The following is an 18,921-nucleotide window of genomic DNA, read 5'->3' as shown; positions in this document are numbered from 1 at the left end:
GGAAACAGGCTCAGTTTTCTAGCTCTTAAAGCTTGTCTTCTATTATTTTTAAGATTACAAGCACTCTGCCACTGCTGCTTATCTAAGACGACTTGGAGAAAGCAGCAAGTCTCTGTGCTCCTTTGACTTAAGTTGCTGTATTAGTCATTCTCCAGAGAAACAGACAATAGAATAGGAACTTCCCTGGTGGAGCAGTGGCTAAGACTCTGAGCTCCCGATGCAGGAGGTCCAGGTTCGATCCCTGGTTAGGAAACTAGATCCCACATGCATGCCACAACTAAGGAGCCCGAGAGCTGCAACTAAAGAGCCTGCCTGCCACAACTAAGACCCAGTGCAACCAAATAAATAAATAAATAAATATTTAAAAAACAAACAACAGGATATACAGATGTAGATATGAGATTTTTTTTAAACATCTTTATTGGAGTATAATTGCTCTACAATGGTGTGTTAGTTTCTGCTTTATAACAAAGTGAATCAGTTATACATACACATATGTTCCCATATCTCTTCCCTCTTGCGTCTCCCTCCCTCCCACCCTCCCTATCCCACCCCTCTAGGTGGTCACAAAGCACCGAGCTGATCTCCCTGTGCTATGCGGCTGCTTCCCACTAGCTATCTATTTTACATTTGGTAGCGTATATATGTCCATGCCACTCTCTCACCCTGTCACATCTTACCCTTCCCCCTCCCCAAGATATGAGGAGATTTATGATAGGAATTGGCTTACGTGATTATGGAGGCTGAGAAGTCTCACCATCTGCCATCTGCAAACAAGAGACTCAGGAAAGCTGGTGGTGTCATTCAGTCCCAGTCCTAAGGCCTGAGAACCAGGGACACCAATGTCCAAGGGCAGAAGAAGGTGGATGTTTCAGCTCAAGCAAAGAGCAGAATTGCCCTTTCTCCTTTTTGTTCTATTCAGGCCCTCAACGTTTTAGATGCCCACCTGCAATGATGAGGGTGATCTTACTCAATCCACCGAGGCAAGTGCTAATAATCTCTTCCAGAGATCCTCTCACACGCCCAGAATTAATGTTTTACCAGCTATCAGGGCATCACTTAGCACGTCAAGGTGAGGTGAAATTAGCCATCACAGTTGCGTTGCTGCCTCTTTTCAACCAAATTCTCAGATGCATCGAAAAGTCTAGTTCTGGGACTTCCCTGGTGGTCCAGTTGTTAAGACTCCACGATCCCAATGCAGGGGACCTGGGTTTGATCCCTTGTCAGGGAACTAGATCCCGCATGCCGCAACTAAAAAAAAAAAAAAAAAAAAAGGCCTGCATACCACAACGAAGATCCTGCAAGCCGCAACTAAGACCCAGCACAGCCAAATAAATAAATAAATATTATAAAAAAAAGAAAAAGGTCCAGTTCTTTGTAGGACATGTAAGGGGATCTCATAGCTAGGATATAGTGCTGTTCCTTGTTACTCCCCCCCACCTCCCTCCCATGACTTGGTAAGTACTCACTCCTGTTTAGAAACACCTACGACTATGTGACAGTGATCTGAGAAAAGAGGGGAGTTGGCTTATTTTCCATGCAAGTACTTTGTTCTCTATGGGGCAAACATACACTTGTCTGAATTCACTTAGGAACTGAGATTGCAGCGGTAAGGGAAACAAACTCATTTTCCAGCCTTGTGTTGCCTTTGGGAGAGGAGATTGAACCACATTCTGGTCCCTGCATCCAGATGAGTGGTAGGCAGGGTTCATGGTTAAGTTAATGTTCAAATTTCCTATTCCACTGTGTCAAGTCAAAGTTTGGCAGATACGTGAATTTTAAAACATTTAAACATTTAGAGTTTCTGTTAAAATCAGCTTCTCCTTTTTTCCCTCAATTAGGGATTCCCAACAAGAATATCTTACCAGACACCTCCCTTTGGTTCTGTGTATATATTGATTTGGGTTGGATGTGTTATATTCTCTGATCTCCCTCTTTATTGCCTGTATTTTCACACTGTCTCTACAAAGGGTCTTGGAAGGTTGGAATCAGCTGTTTCGTTTTTTAACATTTGTATCATTTAATATGGTGAGTATGACACCAAAACTGACTTAACTCTTCTGGCTCTGGATTTAGTTTGTTGGGAGGAGGAAGTGGGATCCAGAACAAGGGATGAAAATGCCTGGTTCGTTCTGGATGAGAATCGTTCAGGCCAAGGCACCTGCCAGGCGAGGAGGAGACTGGGGGTTAACTCCCAGAGAGCCCCCTTCTCTCAGTGGGAAAACCCGACTTTTTCATAGTTTAAACAGTTTGATACGGCTCTTGGTGTGACTGAAGAAACCTGATTTTTCTTTTAAAAAATCTGCCCATCAGTATAGGATGTGTTTTGAAGGTAATGCTTACTTTTGACGTTAAGGGTACATATGCATGTTGCGTTCTAAGTTGGCAGATGAGGTCAAATGTAGGATGGGAAGGTCAAGTAGCTACTTTACTAACTGGCCTTTATCACTCTGGGCAAATTTCAACAGAACTTTCTCACTTCCCTCTGAACAACTGAAGCCAGCCCCGGTGGATGGGACGCTACTGCCCAGATTGTGTGTTTTTAGTAATCTTAGTAATTCAGGGTAATTTGAATGTAGCTGGCTAATTTGAGGGGAATGAATGGGGAGGGGTGTGAAGCAAGCCCAGCAGTGGACATGTGAGGTCTGCTTTTGCCACAAGAGGGAGCCACGTGTTCACTTAGGGTGTGTCTTGTTTCAGGGAGTCTTGGGGTTTTTTTCCCAGTTATTCTGTTTATCCAAATTCTTAAGCAAAAATGAACGTAAAAATGCTGGCACTGGTTTAGTTCATTGTGGTTTGTTAAGCTCAGCAAGAGTGATAAGATTGTAACTCTTTAAATCAATACCCTTAGCTGGTGCTTTGAAACAAGAAGGTCCATGTGCTAGAAAAATGAATTTGGTGGTTTTGTGTTTATTCGGGAAAGCGACTTTCAGTATGAAACCACATTTTCACACCGTATCAACAAGAGCAGTGGTGGGGCTTCCCTGGTGGCGCAGTGTTTAAAAGTCCGCCTGTCAATGCGGGGGACACGTGTTCCAGCCCTGGTCCGGGAAGATCCCACATGCCGTGGAGCAACTAAGCCCGCGAGCCACAACTACTGAGCCTGCGCCCTAGAGCCCGCGAGCCACAACTACTGAGCCCACGTGTCACAGCTACTGAAGCTCGCATGCCTAGAGCCCGTGCTCAGCAACAAGAGAAGCCACCGCAACGAGAAACCCGCGCACCTCAACGAAGAGTAGCTCCCGCTCACGACAACTAGAGAAAGCCCGCACGCAGCAACGAAGACCCAACACAGCCAAAAATAAATAATAAATTAATTAATTTAAAAAAACAAAACAAAAAACAAGAGCAGTGGTTTCGTCAGAGTATTCACTTCTGCCCAGAGCGGCTGAACCCTGGCAGGCCCCTTCAGAAGGGCCTGGGTCTGTGCTGATCTAGCTTGGGCCACAGTGAGCGTGTCCTGAGCCCGGTCCATGTGTAAGAGCCTCTTGGCGACCCTTAAAGGGAAATCTGCCACACCAACGAGTCGTTTTTTTCACTACAGAAATCACAGCTTTAGATTTCTTTGGTGGCTCGTAGTGAAATATTCTTAAAACGTCAGAATCCGTTAAAATATTGGGAACGGCTATTATTCTGTAATGTCAATGAATGATTGCTCTTTCTGGTGCATTTTGGTAAAAGATCTACTGGAATTTTTTAAAATGATAAATTGGGATAATAGAGTATATATAAATAGCTTACAAGCGATTTAATTTCTTGGAAATGTTCTCAGTACCACTTAGGACTTATTAAAATAAAAGCAGTTTGAATAAACTCCAGGCTTCCTCTTTGTGGGATGTTTCCGTTTGGGTCTCTTGGGGAAAAATTGCTCGGATATGGCTCCCTCGCTCCTGCTTGATTCACACACACAAGATGCAAAGCTCCTCAGAGAGATTTTGCAAGATCCCAAAACCTGGCCTGAGTTTCTCATGAAACTCTTGTCTTTATGTTATAAAACTCCTATCTTTATGAACATGGTTTATCCCCATATTTACTGTTCTCTTAAGTTGTGTTAGAATGAGGATGTTTTATTAAAAGAGAAACTAACGATAATGTTCAAACTCCTAAGAATATTTCAACCACCATCAGGCAGCAGACCATTTGGATAGCTAATAACATGCATTCATTGTCCTCCCACCCCTGCAGCGGGAAGAGGCAGCAGCTCTCCCAGTCAGAACGATCTCTTACATTTGAGTACCCATGGAGGCCAGACGGCATAGCTGGTAACCGGCAGAGACGTGATTTCAACAGTTGAAGAACACAGTTCGTTGTTCATGCTGTTTTGTTTTGCTTTTTCCTTTGTCACTTCCTTCCAAGATAGTCATTCAACATTCCGCAAATGCTGATTGGGCACCTACTGTATACCAGGCATCCTAGTAGGTGCTGGAGACAACGAGGGAATGAAACCAAGCCCTTCAGATTGGAGAGCCCAGCTCTTGGTTCCTCGTTATGTAATGAAGTGAAAGGCTGGAGGTACGAGGGGCGTGAATGGGGAAATGGGAACTCTCAGCTCTTACGAAAGTACTGATATTTGATATTTGACTTTCTGCTTGGGAAAATGACAGGTGTTACATCAGAGAATCCAAGTTTTGTCTGGAGAGGACGGCGCTGTTCACTTTTTGGTGTTGATGGGGGTCTTCAAGGATGAACGTCAGACCTTCCGCATCATACTTGAATCTTCACTGACCTCAGGCTGCACCGGCCACACCAGCCTCAGACTTTTCCACCCGTGGTCAAAGACTAAAAAAAAAAAGATCTTGAATGGATCTAAAGTTATGGACATTATACCTGTCCTATCCAAATAGAGTAGATGCTACTACATGTGACTACTTAAATTTTAATTAAAATAAATAAAATCTAAAATTCAGTTCTTACAATAGCTACCTTTCAAGGGCTTGACAGCTGTACGGGGCTAGTGGCCACTGCTTTAGGCAGTGCAGAAAAAGAACATTTCCACCATCACAGAAAGTTCTGTTGGATAGCCCGTCACAGACAGACATGTGACAATTTTCCTTCTTCAAGATCTTTAATATAATATGGTGTGTGATTTTTTTTACTTTTAACACCCATCAATATAAGGCAAACACCCCATTCTCTTGAAGTGAGGGGGGAAAAAGATCACGAGTTTGCACATGGTTTTCTGTAAGTGTTTACAAAAAGGGATTGTCTTAATCTCTGCCTTTTAATCTTATTCACAAGTGTATCAGTCAGGGTTCTCCAGAGAAACAGAACTAGTAGGATATACGTGGATACAGGAGAGGAGATTTATTATGGGAATCAGCTCATGTAATTATGGAGGCTGAGATATGCTATGATATGTGCCGTCTGTGAGCTAGAGAACTGGGAAAGTGGGTGGCTTAACGCTCCTGGACCAGAAACCAGAGCTTGGATGTCTGAGGGTAGGACATGATGGATGTCCCAGCTCAGGAAGGGGTTGAAAATATCCTTCCTCTGCCCTTTTTGTCCTATCCAGACCCTCAGTGGATTGGATGATGCCAGCCCAGTTTGAGCCCATCTTTTTTCAGTCTGCTGATACAGATGCTAATCCCTTCCAGAAACGCCCTCACAGATACAACCAGAAATAATGTCTCACCAGCTATCTGGGCATCCCTGGGCCCAGTAAAGCTGACACATAAAATTCACCTTCACAACGAGGGCAGTCGTCGTTCTCTCTGAATGAAAGACGTGAAAGTTGAACAAGGGCCATGTGCATGGAAGGCCTTCTGTGACAGAGACTGGCATCCTCTCTTTGTCTTTATTTCACACAATTTTGAAAATTTTAAACTATTTTAATTCAATTTTTATTTTTTAATTAAAAATTTTTTAATTGAAGTGTAGTTGATTTACAATGTTGTGTTAGTTTCAGGTGTACAGCTAAGTAATTCAGTTATACATACATACATATATATTCTTTTTCATATTACTTTCCATTATGGTTTATTAGTTTATTACAGGATATTGACTATAGTTCCCTGTGATGTACAGTAAATCCTTTTTGTTTTTCAATTTTATATATAGTAGTTTGTATCTGTTAATCCCAAGCTCCTAATGTATCCCTCCCCACCTTTCCCCTTTGGTAACCATAAGTTTGTTTTCTATGTCTGTGGGTCTAGTTCTCTTTTGTGAATAAGTTCATTTGTATCATTTTTTAATATTCCACATATTAGTGATAGCATAGGATATTTGTCTTTCTCTGTCTGACTTACTTCACTTAGTATGATAATCTCTAGGTCCATCCATGTTGCTACAAGTGGCATTATTTCATTCTTTTTTATGGCTGAGTAATATTCCATTGTATATATATACCACATCTTCTTTATCCATTCCTCTGTTGATGGACATTTAGGTTGCTTCCGTGTCTTGGCTATTGTGAATAGTGCTGCCATGAACGTTGGGGTGCATGTATCTTTTTGAATCAGAGACAACTATATTTTAAAACGAAGATCCCTTGGCCTTTCTTTGCTGAATTCTAAGCATTTTATTGTCCAATAGCAATGAGTTTCAAAGTCTCTTTCAATCTTGCACCTTTGGAAACATGTCATCTTGTACTAGGCTGTCACCCAGCCTGGGATTCTAGGAGAAGAGTGTGTGCTACAGTTCAGCACACTGTGAAGGAAATACAGACTCAGGTTTAAAGCTCGACCTTGGCACTGGTGCTGGGACTGTTCAATGGACTTGAGATGATTCATGAGAACATCCTGTACCACGCCCAGTAGAGCCACGTGGGGACTCAAAACGTGAGAGGACAGCGTGAGGGATTGGGGCGGGTCTTGGAGGCCGTTGCCCCCTAGACCTTCGGGCTCACGGAGGAACCCTTGGGTTCCTTCCAGCTCGAGGCTGGACTTGGCCTCCCCCTCATCACCTCTAAAAATAGGATTTGGAAGTTATCCCCGCTGTGACATAATGCATCTCACAGTCGTGGGCAGGAAGTGAATGCTTTCCTGCCAGGCCTGCAATGTCCCCGGGAGATGGGCTGGGAAGGACAGTCCTTCTACTATTTCACAATAGAACATCAGAGCACTTATTCTAAGCCTACTTTCTTCAGTCTGAAAGCACGGCATCTCTTCGAAACTATGCAGCAAAATAGTCAGACTGGCTAGATCTGGGTGATCCTGGATGTTTATATGTCGTGAACAAAATATGGTCAAGTATGAGTAATACTACCCTCCATCTGCTTGAACTCTGTCCTGGGCTCCGTGAGGCTCATAAAAGGGGTGAGGGCATCTCATTAGGGAAACACACTCATAGCCTTCAAACGATTAGAACAGACAACAGAATTTGGTTCACTGGCCCAACGGGTGATTAAGAATTTCGTACAGCAGACTGAAGACGACAGGCCAGGGCTCCAAGCGTTTGGCAACAGTAATTTTGGTTTTCCAGGATTTGCAATAAGAAGCGAATGTCTTCATTTCATTGCAACTGTGTCAGAGTCTAAGGATAAACAAGACAGGAGTCGACCTGGCACATCCATAGGTTGGGGAGAAAAGTGACACTCAAGCCAGACTGCCTGTGAGTGCTGAGAAATCTCCCGGGGTGGGGGAGGGGGGGATGGAGGCATGCCGGAAAGTGCTGGAAGCGGCTCTCAAACTCTTGCTTACTATACCGCCAGCTCCTTGGATGGATGCCTTTATCACAGGAGCCCCCTCTCAGTCCCAGCTAACTGGTTCACGAAGAGTTGCCGAGCCCCTGCAGTGAGCCGGCCAGGCCTGCCCTAGGAGCTGCAGTTTGCAACATGCACGTTTGAGATGCAGTACCTGGGCTGGAGGAGCAGGATTTCACCTCCCTGCCCTGGGCAGAGACCGGAGCACCCCTAAACCCCTTGTCCTTCCAACTCATAAGATCCAAAGCCCTCCAGTCTCAGATGAATCCAGCCATTAAATGCGTCTGCTCTATAAAAGCAGGCAGGCTGAAAGTCTGGTCCCGCCTGGACCCTGGCCTGTACCCATCGCCTCGCCCAGTGGCTCCTGTGCCCTCACCACATCATCCAAGTCCAAGTCCTCCCCTTTGTGGCTGACGGCCAGCTCCCACCGCAGCCCTTAGCACCCGAGGCCGCCTTGCCATCCTCGGTTCTTTGCCCAAGAAAGACCCTTATCACCACCACCCAATTGTTTAAAACAAACTGAGAATAAGAAATGAGAGTCAGATTTTTGCTTTGCTGCTTGAAGTAATTCATTATGAGTTCTAATGGAAGCAAGACCCCATTTAAGATGACAAATGGGGGAAAGCCACGTTAATTGGATTTGCTCTTAAGTGGGTGTATTGCTACCAAGCTGGACAGAAAATTACTGGGAGCACTTAGAGTGAGAATGAAAGTGTCTCAGATGGTGGGGATGAGGCCCAGTCAGCTCTCCTGCTCCCTCCCGCTCCCTGGGTGGCTGCAGCCCGACGTTTTCCCCGTGGTTCCGGGTCCCTGAACCCCATCTGGCCCCTAGGGTCCCCCAGACTTCCGGCCGGTCGTGGCTGACCCCCTTTTTCCCACTTCCTTCCAGGTTTCTTGGGATCCAGCCTGCTGTCCTTCCCTTCTGAGCTGCCAGCACTGACTCTGATTTCTTGAGATTCCCATCTTCGGATCAGACACAGTTTCCCCACTTCCTGGTCATCCCCCCAAACATGAGTGCTTGTCATCTTGAAGATGTCACTGTAATTACTGTGAAGAGAAGGGAGAACGCAAGGTAGCAAGAAAGAGAAAATGGGGGTGGGGGTGGGGGGATGGGGAGTTATTATTTAATGGGGGCGGGGTTTCAGTTTGGGAAGATGAACAAGTCCTGGAGATGTTGGTGGTGATGGTTGCACAACAGTGTGAATGTGCTTGATGCCCCTGAACTATGTGCTTAAACATGGTAAATTTCGTGTTATGTATTTTACCACAATAAAAACTTTAAAAAATTTTTTTGAAAGGAGAAATAACAAAGTTTCTGGGATCTTGAGAGATAGAGCTCGATGAAGTGGCTGGTGGCCCCCGGCTTCCTTTCTTACTTGGTTATGAGAAGACCTTTGAGCCCTCTCTGTCTCTGTCTCTGTCTCTGCTCTGCCTCTGCCTCTGCCTCTGTCTATGCCTCTTTCTCTTATTCTCTTATTTGTGTTTTTTTGTTTGTTTTCTAATTTATTTATTTAATTTATTTATTTTTGGCTGCATTGGGTCTTCGTTGCTAGGCGCGGGCTTTCTCTAGTTGTGGTGAGCGGGGGCTACTCTCTGTTGCGGTGCATGGGCTTCTCATTGCGGTGGCTTCTCTTGCTGCGGAGCACGGGCTCTAGGAGGGCGGGCTTCAGTAGTTGTGGCATGCGGGCTTCAGTAGTTGTGGCTCGTGGGCTCTAGAGCACAGCCTCAGTAGTTGTGGTGCACGGGCTTAGTTGCTCCGCGGCATGTGGGATCTTCCCGGACCAGGGCTTGAACCTCTGTCCCCTGCATTGGCCACCACTGTGCCACCAAGGACGCCCTTATTCTCTTATTTGGATTGCCTCCAAATCCTGACCACCCTCTGATTCCCCAGCCACAGACCTTAACCCTCTGTCATGGACTGAATTGTGTGCCCGCCAAATTCATATGTTGAAGCCCTGACCCCCATGTGATATTTGGAGGTGGGTCCTTTGGGAGACAATTAGGTTTAGATGAGGTTTAGATGAGGTCCTGAGGGTACAGCCCCCATGATAGGATTAATGTCTTTATAAAAAGAGGAAGAAACTGGAATTTTCTCTCTCTCTCTCTCAATCTCTGTCTCTCTCTTTCTCTGACATGGGAGGACACAGCAAGAGGGTGGCCGTCTGTAAGCCAGGAAGAGGGCCCTCACCGAGAACCGAATCTCCCGACACCTTGATCTTAGACTTCCAACCTCCAGAACCATGAGAAATAGATGTCTGTTGTTTAAACCTCCCAGTCTATGGTCTTGTGTTGTAGCAGCCTGAGATGAGGTGGACACCCTTGGACCCAATGGGCATATCACCTGTAGGGTTGTCTGCAGACCTGGGGCCCCCATTTCTGAGCACTCTGCTTCTCGAGGAAAGGGTGCCTTGAAGGATTGTTTTGTGCTTCCTAGAGGGTGTGCCACAAAAGGGCCAAGGCTGTCACCTCCCACCCTGTTGCTTCAGAGGCCCACGGGGAGGATCCCTATTTTCCCCACCCCCAAGCCCCTGGCAACCACTTCTACTTTCTGTTTCTATGAGTTTGACTTTTTTTTTTTAGATTTCACACGTAAGTGATATCATGCCATATTTGTCTTTCTCTGGCTTATTTCACTTAACATAGTGCCCTCAAGGTCCATCTGTGTTGTCACAAATGACAGGATTTCCTTCTTTCTCATGGCTGAATAATATTCCATTGTATATACACCACATCTTCTTTATCCATTCATCTGTTGATGGACACTTAGGTTGTTTCCATATCTTGGCTATTGTGAATAATGCTGCGATGAACATGGTAGTGAAGATATCTTTTTTAAAATATCCTGTTTAAACGTCCTTTGGATATATACCCAGAAATGGGATTGCTGGATTGTATGTTAGTTCTATTTTTAATTCTTTTGAGGACTCTCAAAACTGTTTTTCACAGTGGCTGCACCAATTTACACTTCTACCCACAGTGTCCAGAAGTTCCCTTTTCTCCACATCCTCGCCAATGCTTGTTATCTCTTGCCTTTTTGATAATCGCTATCCTAACAGATGTGAGGTGATATCTGATTGCGGTTTTGATTTGCGTTTCCCTGATGATGAGTGATGCTGAGCCCCTTTTATGTACTTGTGGGTCATTTGTATATCTTCCTTGGAAAAATGTATATGCAGTTTTTGTGCCCAGTTTTATTTTTTCATTTTTTTGAATTTTAAAAATATTTATTTATTTATTTTCGGCTGCGTAGGGTCTTAGTTGTGTGCGATCTTCGTTGCAGCACACAGCCTCTCCAGTTGTGGCTCGGGTGCTCAGAAGTTGTGGCGCGCGGGCTTCGTTGATCCGAGGCACGTGGGATCTTAGTTCTCCGTCTAGGGATCAAACCCACATTCCCTGCATTGGAAGGTGGATTCTTAACCACTGGACCACCAGGGAAGCCCCTTGTGCCCAGTTTTAAATCAGATTTTTTTTTTTTTTTTTTACTCTATTGAATTGTGTGAGTTCTTTACATCTTTTGGATATTAACCCCTTATCAGATGGCTGATGGCAAATATTTTCTCCCATTTTGGAGGTTGCCTTTTCATTTTGTGGGTGCTTTCCCTTGCTGTGCAGAAGCTTTTGAGTTAGATGTGGCCCATTTGTTTATTTTTGCTTTTGTTGCTGTTGTCTTTAGGGACCTGCACCAGCCTTTGATCTTTGCACCAGAGCAGACTAAGCCAAGAGCTGGTCAGTCCTCTAGCCTCACTTCTGAAGACTCTGTTGGCTCTGGTTCTTCCGCGGGACCTCGTCCAGGTTTTGTTATTTGTTTAGAGGTTACTTTTAGCCAGTTGGACCAGTTTTTAAGGTAAATCGTTTGGGTACTTACGCAGCATTATTTTTTTTTTTTTAACTGATCATGACTATTTTCAACCTGGTATAAGTTCTAAGGCAGAATTTTTTCCTTTTTAAGGTGCCGTTTCTCAGGCAATTAGAAAGAGTAATCCAAAAGATTAGCAAAAATAGCTGCTTGTTAAATAGCTTGACTCTAGGAAAGACAGGCGCTGCTTCTGTTCAATGAAGCTCTCTGGGGTGAAAAGGAAAGAAGAAAAACTGAGAATTTCTATGGACCTCTATGAACGGTGAATTCTTTTCTAGAACCAAGATTTCTTTTTTTTTTTAAACTAGAAAGTTTACCTTCATCAATGATTAACAGCATATACCTGACCCAGAAAGGCATCCCCCAAAATGTAAGTTAAAGAAAGAGTCCACTAACCTCTTTTGGGTCAACCCTGTACATCTGCTGGCTTAGCTCACTGGGTCTGATCCATTTCTCTGTCTTTGGGAATCACTTGGTCTTGGCGCTCTCCCCATGTTTTAGGGGTGCAGGTGTCAGCCTCCTTCAACTCTGGTGGCAACCCCCAGAGTCAGGCTTTGTCTTCAAAGGTTGCAGGTAAACAGAGTATTTTCCTTTGGGAAGTGCCTGCGGTTGCTTTTTTAACTTTAAACACAAACACACCCTTGAAAAAAATTATGCTAAGTGAAATAAGGCAGACTCAAAAGGACACCTATTGTATGATTCCATTTAGATTGTGGTACCTACTGTAGTCAAATTCACAGAGACAGAAAGTAGAAGGGTGGGTGCCAGGGGCTGGGGAGGGGGGATGGACAGAGTTTCCATTTGGGAAGATGACAAAGTTCTGGAGATGGTTGGTGGTGATGGTTGCACGACAATGTGAATGTACTTAATGCCACTGAAGTGCGCACTTAAAAAATGGTTAAAATGGTAAATTTTACATTTTGGATATTTTGTCACAATAAAAGAAAAGTTCACACGCACACACACACAGTACGTTAGCCAGTATGAAGCCCTATGTTCAGGGGCCTCTGCAGGAAGACTGCAGGGGGGGCTGCCATTCAGACCAGGGTCTGGATCCTGCCTCCACCACTTACTTACTGCTGGGTGACCCTGGCAAGGCACATAACCTCTGTCCCTCAGCTGTCTTCATTACGGTGTCGGTCCCGTCCTTAGGCCATTGTGGAGGACCTTGGCTACTAAAGCATGCAAAGTACTTTGTCTGAACTTGGCACATGCTAGACACCCAACCAGCAGCAGAGACAATCGGGAGTAGAGTCACCGTCTACTTGAGAGCTTAAATTCCTTTAAATATAGGAAATCAGAGTTTTACTAGCTAGCTCTAATAGTGTTAAGACTTCTTTTTAAACTTTCTACTAGCAAACCGGTTAAAATTAGATCAAAAACTAATTTTCAGTCTCATAGTTGCTAATCCCACATGCAGATATGTCCTCAATACTATGTGTGTACATTGGGGTCACCAGGAAGCATTGTTCTACTGCCAAAGTTCAGATCCGGTTACTATTGGCATGATCGTTGGTGGTTAAAGAGAAAATACCACGAGGGGAAGGTTCGTGATGAATAGTCAGGGATGAGAATCAGAAGTACGTGAAATAATTAAATTCTGTTAGAAATATTTAAAAGGTAAAACTAAAAAGGTTATGTACGCAGTCAACCAACAATGTCTGGGTGCTTACCAGCCTAAGTGTGTGGGTTTTCATGGCAGGCTGCCTGGGCAGGTGGCCCAGCCTCACTCCTTCCCAGCCATGGCCAATTGCAGAGTTGGAGATCACAGACAACTCTTAAATGGTCTTTTTTTTTTTTTTTTTTTTTTGGGCTGCGTTGGGTCTTCGTTGCGGTGAGCGGGCTTCTCATTGCGGTGGCTTCTCTTGTTGCGGAGCACGGGCTCTAGGAGCGCAGGCTTCAGTAGTTGTGGCACGCGAGCTCAGTAGTTGTGGCTCATGGGCTCTAGAGCGCAGGCTAAGTAGTTGTGGCTCACAGGCTTAGTTGTTCTGCAGCATGTGGGATCTTCCCAGACCAGGGCTTGAACCCGTGTCCCCTACATTGGCAGGCGAATTCTTAACCACTGCGCCACCAGGGAAATCCCTCGTAAATGATCTTGAAGAAAGTCTGCTGAATTTATTTGGACAGTAACTTTAAGGCCTGCTGGGAGACCCCAAAACTACTTTATTTTTTGGCCGCACCATGCAACATGCGGGATCTTGGTTCCCCGCCCAGGGATCGAACCCGTGCCCCCTGCAGTGGAAGCATGGAGTCTTAACCACTGGACCGCCAGGGAAGTCCCACATAAAAACTGCTTTAGGGACTTCCCTTGTGGGCCAGTGGTTAAGACTCCGCTTCCAATGCAGGGGACATGGGTTTGATCCCCGGTTGGGGAACTAAGATACCACATGCCACATGGTGTGGCCAAAAACATTAAAAAAAACTACTTTAAACGGCATTTGTGTTTTTGGCCAAGTTTTTAGTGTCCCTGCTTTCTGTTTGCTAGAGTTTGGGCTCCTCAGCTTTCTTTTTTCTTTTTTTATAAACTTATTTATTTATTTATTTATTTTCGGCTGCGTTGGGTCTTTGTTGCTGTGCGCAGGCTTTCTCTAGTTGCGGCGAGCGAGGGCTACTCTTCATTGCGGTGTGCGGGCTTCTCACTGTGGTGGCTTCTCTTGTTGCGGAGCACAGGCTCTAGGCGCACAGGCTCAGTAGTTGTGGCTCGCGGGCTCTAGAGCGCAGGCTCAGTAGTTGTGGTGCACGGGCTTAGTTGCTCCGCGGCATGTGGGATCTTCCTGGACCAGGGATCGAACCCGTGTACCCTGCATTGGCAGGCAGATTCTTTTAATCACTGCGCCACCAGGGAAGCCCTCCTCAGCTTTCTTGATTTGACCAGCCATCTTACCTAACAGAACTCAACTTTTAATAAACTATCAGTTTGGTCAGTCTGTCAATATTTCTGTTTTGCATTTCAAATAAAACTAGGAGAAGTTGGAAGAAATTAATTTAAACTGAGCTTTAATGTCTTATAGAATTATTTAGGGCTAAAGGCATGTGTTTAATTTTGGTTTGGGAGGATTGAGGCATAAGCCTATGCCTTCCTTAAACAAAATTTTTTTCCGTCTACAAAGCATCTTTTCAGTTGATCCTGATACTCAGATTACTTTGCTTACCAAATTATTTTCCCTTACATTGTTGTTAACATTTTTTTTTAATCGAGGTAAAATTTACATAACATAAATTAACTTGTTTAAGGTAAACAAGTCAGTGGCATTTAGAACATCCACAATGTTGTGAAAATGCCACCTCTATCTAGTTCCAAAACATTTTCATCATCCCAAAAGGAAATTTGTACCCATTAAACCGTTGCTCCCCATTCCCTCCACCCTACTGGCAGCCACCAATCTGCATTCTTTTTCTGTGGATTTACTTATGCTGGATAGTTCACATAAAAGGAATCATATTATACATGACCTTTGTGATTGGCTTCTTTCACTTAGCATAATGTTTTCAAGGCTTATCCATATTCTAGCACTTATCAGTACTTCATTCTTTTTTTTTAGAGAAATGTTCCTTTTATTTATTTGTCATATTTATTTATTTATTTATTTGGCTGTGTCGGGTCTTAGTTGTGGCACGCGGTATCTTCATTGCGGCACGCAGGCTTCTCTCTAGTTGCAGTGTGTGGGCTCCAGAGCAAGCTGGCTCAGTAGTTCTGGTGCGGGCTTAGTTCCCCTGTGGCATGTGGGATCTTAGTTCCCCGACCAGGGAACAACTTGTGTTCCCTGCATTGGGCGGCGGATTCTTAACCACTGGACCACCAGGGAAGTCCCAGTACTTCATTCTTTTTTATGGTTGAATAATATTCTATTGCATGGACATACCAAAATTTGTTTTCCTATTCATTAGTTGATGCACATCTGGGCTGTTTTCAGCCAGCCTGATGGACCATACTGGCCCTTGGGACCATGCTAGAATGGCGGATTATCAGCCCAACTGCCCCTCCCCCCCACCTTGCGGTATTTTCTTCTTTACGTGCCAGAACAGTGGACATATATGAAATTCAATAAATGAAGTTGAATTTCAGTGACATTCCTAGATCTGGAGTTTGTAAATTATTACCCTTTGGAGACTTTTATTCTCCTAGGATCCATTTTTGTATTTGACATTTGGAAGACTTTTTCTTTTTAATGTCAGAAAATTATATAAGGTCACTGTCACTTTAGTCAACTCTCTAGTGTTTTCTTCCAAACCATGCAAAATGTTTGTTTTATTTGGAGCTCTAACTTCAGTTTCATAAACTGTACCAGTGGTTCTTGAGCTTGACTGATCCTAAGAATCACTGAAAACGCTTAATACAAGTGCAGACGGCCAGATCCTATCTCCAGATAGCCCAATTTAGAAGGGTTGGATGGGCCCCAGAATCTGCATCTTTTCATGCATACCAGGTGGTTTATAGATTATAATTTGTGAAACTGTGGTAAATACAGATGTCCTGAGTTATCCAATAAAAATCTATCAGATTGGATGATGGAACTTTTTTTGACATACAAGCTGAAAGATATGTTTAAAATAATTCATTAAAGTCCCAAAGAATCCATCCCCGTAAGGTATATGTTAAGTGAAAATGGAAGAAATATTTTAAAATTTTTGATGAAAGTGGGTTTTTTTAATCCAGAGGAACTTTATATCCGTCCCCATATGAGTTTTTTAACTTTGGAAAAATAATAATTCTAAATTCATGAGAAGTTACCAAAATGTCCAGGGAGGTGCCCTATACCCTTCATCCAGTTTTGCCCAGTGGTAACATCTTGCATGACTGTAGTAATATAATACGTTATTATACAGATAGTTAACATATATGTAGATAATGTAACATATAATAACTAGGAAATTGACCTTGATAAAATCTACAGAACTGATTCATATTTCACCAGTTTTACTCATTTGTGTGTGTGTGTGTGCCTGTATGCAATTTTATCACACATGTAGATTTATGTAAACACCATCACAATTAAGAGGCAGGACGGTTCTATCACACAAGGGTCCCTTGTGATATCTCTTTCTAGCCACACTTGCTTTTCTTCCTGCCCGCCATGGGCAGGCAACCACTAGTTCTAATCTGCTTTCTGTCTCTGGGATGGAATCATACAGTATGTAACTTTTTGATATTGGCTTTTTTTTTTTTTTTTTTTAAACGGCTCTGATGTCCTGCTAGCCATCTTTTTTTTTTTTTTAATTTATTTATTTATTTTATTTATGGCTGTGTTGGGTCTTCGTCTCTGCGCGAGGGCTTTCTCTAGTTGCGGCAAGCGGGGGCCACTCTTCATCGCGGTGCGCGGGCCTCTCGCCATCGCGGCCCCTCTTGTTGCGGAGCACAGGCTCCAGATGCGCAGGCTCAGCAACTGTGGCTCATGGGCCCAGCTGCTCCGCGGCATGTGGGATCCTCCCAGACCGGGGCTCGAACCCGTGTCCCCTGCATTGGCAGGCGGACTCTCAACCACTGCGCCACCAGGGAAGCCTGATATTGGCTTTTTTAACTCAGCATAATTCCCTGCAGGCTTATCCAAGTTGTTGCATTGTATTAACCATTTATTTCTTTATTGGCGCATGATACTCCACGGTATAGATAACTCACAGTTTGTGTAACCATTCACCTGTTCTAGGACAATTTTACTGTTTCCACTTTGAGTTACTACAAATAGAGCTGCTCTGAACATTCATGCGCAGGTTTTGTGTGAACATAGATTTCCATTTTGCTGGGATAAATGCCATATGGTCAGTACATATTTAGTTTTGTACGAAACCACCAGACTGTTTCCCAGAGAGGCTATATCATTTTATATTCCTTCCAGCAATGGGTGTGTGATCTGGTTTCTCCACATCATCACCAGCATTTGGTATTGTCACTATTTTTAATTTTAGCCATTCTGACAAATGCATAGTGATATCTCATTGTGGTCTTAATTTGCATTTCCCTAACGGCTAATGATGCTGAACATCTTTTCATGTGCTTGTTTGCTATCTCTGTATTCGTTTCAGTGATATATCTATGCATGTCTTTTGCCCATGTTTAAATCAGATTTCTTTTTCTTTTTTTGGTCGACCGTGCGGCTTGTGGGATCTCAGTTCCCCCACCAGGGATTGAACCCAGGCCAACGCAGTGAAAGGGCTGAGTCCTAACCACTGGACCGCCAGGGAATTACCCTAGATTTCTTGTTTATTTTTATTGTATAGAGTTTTTTTACTGTTGAATTTTGGGAGACATTTATGTATTCTAGATATTCCATTGAAAACATTTTTATTATCTTTTCTGACTACAGAGGTAATACATGCTCATTATTTTAAAATTCCAGCACTTTTGAAATATATAACATAGAATGTGAAAGTTCTCTGTTATTCTAGCACATATGTAACCATATTAACTGATATCAGAGGATTTTTTTGATTTTGCATGTACTATAAACCTATTCACATAAATAGTTTTTTTTTAAACCAAAATGAGATGAATACAAACTGCTCTAAAATTGCTTTTTTCCCCCCTCCATTTCATAATGTATCTTGGACATCTTTTCACACGGTTGGTAGAGACCTACCTCATACCTTGTAACATCTGCGTAATAATTCAGTAGTACATGTGAGACTTCAGAACTACGATGAAAGCATTCACTTGAAAGCCAGGAAAGTTCCCATTGTATTTTGTTTCATTTATGTTGGGGAGTTATCCCGAAGCATAGGGTTGTTTAGTACCTTAGAAGCCAAGACAACTCCCAGGTTTCCCTGAGCTCATGCTTGAAACTGAGATATTAGTCATGTGGACCAACGGTCTGTTAAGTTTTTATCAAGTTTTCTTAAGAGCTTGTAACCCTCCTCGCCCCCAATTTTTTCTTCTAGGAGCCTCTGATTCTGGTGTGGATTAAGCAGCAGGAAAAACCATAACATCCCTGGGTGAGAAGCTAAAACCAGCCCTGGGAACAGAGCTTTGGGATCTTTTCTTTGTTGCTTTGTGGAAATTGATCTGATGTTTTGCACAAAAGCTTCTTCCTCTCCTTCTGATGTAGATTAAAAGTCAAGCCCTAACAGTGCCTCCCAGGTCCTATGTCATCTGTGCCCTGTTCTTTCCTGACCTCCTCTCCTGCCTCATGTGTCACTGATTCCAGCTGCAGCAGCCTCTGTGTCTGTCCCCAAATGCCTCCTTCTTTGACCTGCTTCCCAGCCCCTCACCCCCTTCAAGTCTTGCTCCTTAAAAAAAAAAAAAAAAAAAAGATTAGGTACTTTAGTTAAGTGTAGTATGTTTATCAAGGCAGGTCAGTGGTATGATTTCCCAGTTTATACTTATTTTCAACAGAAAGGTTCGGGGAAATGTTTCAACAGTGTAAGACATAGCTCTTGAATATCCAGAATCTTCACCACCCTTTATGCTGGATAACAGAAGGATATAAATAAA

The 18,921-nt window shown here is 43.6% G+C and overlaps 1 protein-coding gene and 1 long non-coding RNA gene across 2 annotated transcripts in view; one reads left to right on the top strand and one right to left on the bottom strand.

Annotated features, from left to right (window-relative positions):
- The window catches only part of LOC309645204 (small integral membrane protein 10-like protein 3), a 31,275-nt gene extending 21,366 nt beyond the window's left edge, over positions 1 to 9,909 (top strand). The window contains exons 2-3 of the transcript XR_014254785.1: positions 8,529 to 8,711; positions 9,780 to 9,909. The gene's annotated coding sequence lies outside the window, so the exon portion shown is untranslated. The remainder of the gene's footprint in view (positions 1 to 8,528; positions 8,712 to 9,779) is intronic.
- The window catches only part of LOC309645215, a 117,561-nt gene that overhangs the window by 2,730 nt on the left and 95,910 nt on the right, over positions 1 to 18,921 (bottom strand). The window lies entirely within an intron of this gene.

Source organism: Balaenoptera physalus (genome assembly GCF_965194825.1).
Source record: "Balaenoptera physalus genome assembly, chromosome: 16".
Lineage (NCBI taxonomy): Eukaryota > Metazoa > Chordata > Mammalia > Artiodactyla > Balaenopteridae > Balaenoptera > Balaenoptera physalus.
The sequence above is the reverse complement of the archived record's forward strand: the minus strand, read 5'-3'. Positions and strand labels throughout refer to the sequence as shown.